Below are 3,883 nucleotides of genomic sequence, written 5' to 3' on the forward strand. Positions count from 1 at the left end.
CTGTTTACCTAGCAGTGAGTAGGAACCCAATTGTTATTCAATTGGCAGATCGCTTTCTGGGGTAGTAATCCCTCCAAAAAAAAAATGTGGTTGCTCAATCAATGACGGTTTATGGGAAACTGCTGTGTGTAATTGGCTGCCGTGTTTTGTCCACAAAATATACAGTTACTCCACTTTACAATATATTCTGTGAAGCACTCTGAGACGTCCCAATGACGTGATAAGGTACTATATCAAATGCAAGGATTATTATTATTTAACGTCCACCTGAACAGGCAGCAGGAACCTGGGTTTAACGTCTCAACTGAAGGACAATAATCTTTGCATTTCATATAGTGCTTTCCACATTGGGAGGATGTCTCAAAATGCTTCATAGGATATCTGGTGAAGTGGCTGTGTATTTGTTGGTGAGCATTGCAGTTCGTTTATGTACAGCAATATCTCTTAAACAACCATGATCACTGGCCAGAATGGCCCAAAACGCCAAAAAAGGAAAAAGTACTATTCGTTTGAAAGGATTCATTACAAGCGATTGGGTACAGTTTGCTGCAACTATTTTGTATTGACAAAGTCACAAGATTGCTGGTGCTCAGTGGGCACAAACCTTAACTCCAGAACTGATGACGCAGGTATTTTTGATTTGGCTCCTTGTAATACAAAGCTGAAACATTTCACAGTAAAATAATTTTCAATCTATTTCTGCAAGAGCCATTGAGCACAAAGAATTTAAATAAAAAAAAGTTGCACTGCCATTCTCCTAATGGGAATATATTAGTATGACAATATGCTTGTGCAAAAAAAGCTGATTTAAATTTTATTTATGCTGCAGCATTTCTATGGATTGCATTTTCAGACCAGTGTCAGAAGCTTCTATGTATGCCATTGATTTATTTAAACCAAATTGTGTTCCGGTCAATGTCTTCTTGCCTGGAAGGAGAAACGTCATGAAGCTCAGCGTAAGCACATTGAACGATTTGGACTCCACAATTAAAGAGAGGTTTGTTTCCAGTGATTTGCTTGATTGAGAAAACCTTGGCGATGGCCCAGGTCCCATAGTGATGAAAACCGCCAGACATAGGCCCACAGAACAACAACTGGCACTAAATTGACCAGGCTGCTCAGAAGGCCACAAGGGTTGTTGATGTGGAAAATGGAAATGCCACCCTCTTCACTAAAACAATAAATACTCATTTTTTTCTGAAATCAGGGCTGAGGCACACTGTTGGAACAGAATGCCGTCCCCTTAACTTTGCTGTATCAAGACCTATATGTGACCTAGGAGCACTTGAAAAGGATATTGAGTGTCTAACAAGGCAGAATGTTCCATTCACCAAATATGAGAACTATGCACGAAAAAATATTTTACAGGAGCCTGAATGCAATATCTGCAGTGGTTTTAAATCACATGCTTTTTAAGATAATATCTTTAATATATTGTAATAATATCCTTGCATTTGATATAGCGTCTATAATGTCAAAAGTGTTTTCTAAAGAAAATATTGTTATATGTTTTCACAGGAGTAAGAGAGGAAAGTTTAAAAAGACAATGACTGTGAATGTATTAATGAAATACAGAACAACAAGAAAGGCTGTCTGTGCTGCCAAGAAATACATTGGAACGTAGATGTGAGAATGATTGCCGATGAGATCTTTCTTGTATGCTTTGTTGAAGTGCAAAATAGGTCATCAGATGTGAAATCAATATTGAAATAATTATGTTTTCCTTCTGAGGTTGATGGACATATTAGTTGCAGCAAATTTAATTTATTCCAAGGTTTTCTTTGAATAAATTATCATGATCAAATTAATGTAAGTAAGAAAATAATTCATAAAATATTCCAACAGCACTCCAGAAGTGTCAACAATAGATGCCAGAAACAATATAGGCAACCTTGTTATAATAAAGTCATTCAATGACTTCTGGGTTGTCTGATCATCATTGACATCACTTCTTTTGCACCTTACCATATGAACTATGTGCAAGTAGCACGAACCTTATCCCCAGAACTGATGATGCAGCCATTTTTGATTTGGCACCGTGCAATATAAACCTAAAACATTTCACAGTAAAATAATTTTCAATCTATTTCTGCAAGAGCCATTGAGCACAAATACTTTGAATAAAAAAGTTGCACTGCCATTCTCTTAATAGTTTGAAAATGTTCTCGTGCACAACAAAAAATGATTTAAATTTTGTTTGTGATGCAGTATTTCTCTTGGTTGCATTTTCAGCGCTGTGTGAGAACCAAAGTAACAAGGATATTGATTATTTGCTATATATAAATCGCTAAAACTGGGACAACTATAATATAAACAACTATCATTAAAACAAATAAGGCTCTGGGATTTATAAATATTGATATTGAATGTAAAAGTCGGCTTTTTTTAAATAATTGTGCAGGACATTGGTAGGGCCACTCCTGGAGTATTGTTTTCAGATTTGGATATGCTATCACAGGAAGATTGCTAGAGAGAAACTAATGATAATAATAATAATATTAATACTACTACTAATAATACCACTACTAATAATACTACTAATAATAAGTAATACTATTACTAATACTACTAGTAATAATAATCTTTGCATTTGGTATAGCAACTTTTACATTGGAAGGAAGTCACAAAGTGTTTCACAAGATTTACTGTGAAATGGTGTAACTGTATTTGTAGGCAAATATAGCAGCCCATTTGTGCAAAGCAATGTCTCCCAAACAGTTAGAAATAAATGACCAATGCTTTTAATAAAAATAATTGTTGCACTTGATATAGTACCTTATCTCATGGTCAAGACATCTCAAAGCACTTGAAAGGATATACTCTAAAGTGGTGTGATTGTATATTTTGTGTAAGTGGAGTCCTGTAGCCCAATGGTTAGAGCACTCGTCTCTAAAGCGAGAGACCTGGGTTCGATACCCGGCAGGGCGAAACCTTGGGCAAGTTTCCTTACTCCACACGCCTAATAATAATGCCTCAAGAAAAAATAACAATAATAAATTGGTCGCTTCAATCCACAACTGTTTGTGAGACACTGCTGTGTGCAATTGGCTGCCGTGTTTCGCCCACAAATATACAGTCAATTCATTTTACAGTATATTCTGTGAAGTGCTTTGAGACATCTAGAAGATGTCAAAAGCGCTATATCAACTGAAAGGATTATTATTATTTTGTACTTTGGGGATCGTTGACCATCATACCAAGATAAACGCTTTTTTCTTTTTTTTCTTTTTTCTTTTGAGTGGTCACAATGGATCTTGAACATCCATCTGAACAGCCATATCGGGCCTTGGATTAATGATCACCTGAAGGATTGCACCTCCAATAAATAACACAACCACATCACAATGGAGTGTCAGCCCAGACTACGTGAGTTCAAATCCTGATCATAGAATCATAGAATATTACAGCACAGAAGGAGGCCATTTGGTCCATTGTGCCTGTGTGGCCCTTTGGAAGAGCTACTCACTCAGGCCTGCTCCTCCGCTCTTTCTCTATATCCCTGCAAATGTTTCTTCTTCAAGCACCTATCAAATTCCCTTTTGAAAGCTGTTGTTGAATCTGTTTCCATCAGTTTTCAGGCAGTGCATTCCAGACCGTAACAATTCTCTGTGTGAAAACATTTCTCCTCATCTCCCCTCTGGTTCTTTTGTCAATTATCTTGAATCTATGTCCTCTGGTTACCGACCCACCTGCCAGTGGAAACAGTTTCTCTCTATGTATTCTATCAAAACCCCTCATAATTTTGATCACCTATTTCAAATCTCGCCTTAACCTTCTCTGCTCTAAGGAGAACAATCCCAGCTTCTCTAGTCTCTCCACATAAAGTCCCTCATCCCTGGTACCATTCTGGTAAATTTCCTCTGTACCCTCTCCAAGGCCCTGA

The sequence above is a fragment of the Callorhinchus milii genome, unplaced genomic scaffold (assembly GCF_018977255.1).
Source record: "Callorhinchus milii isolate IMCB2004 unplaced genomic scaffold, IMCB_Cmil_1.0 Scaffold1, whole genome shotgun sequence".
NCBI lineage: Eukaryota > Metazoa > Chordata > Chondrichthyes > Chimaeriformes > Callorhinchidae > Callorhinchus > Callorhinchus milii.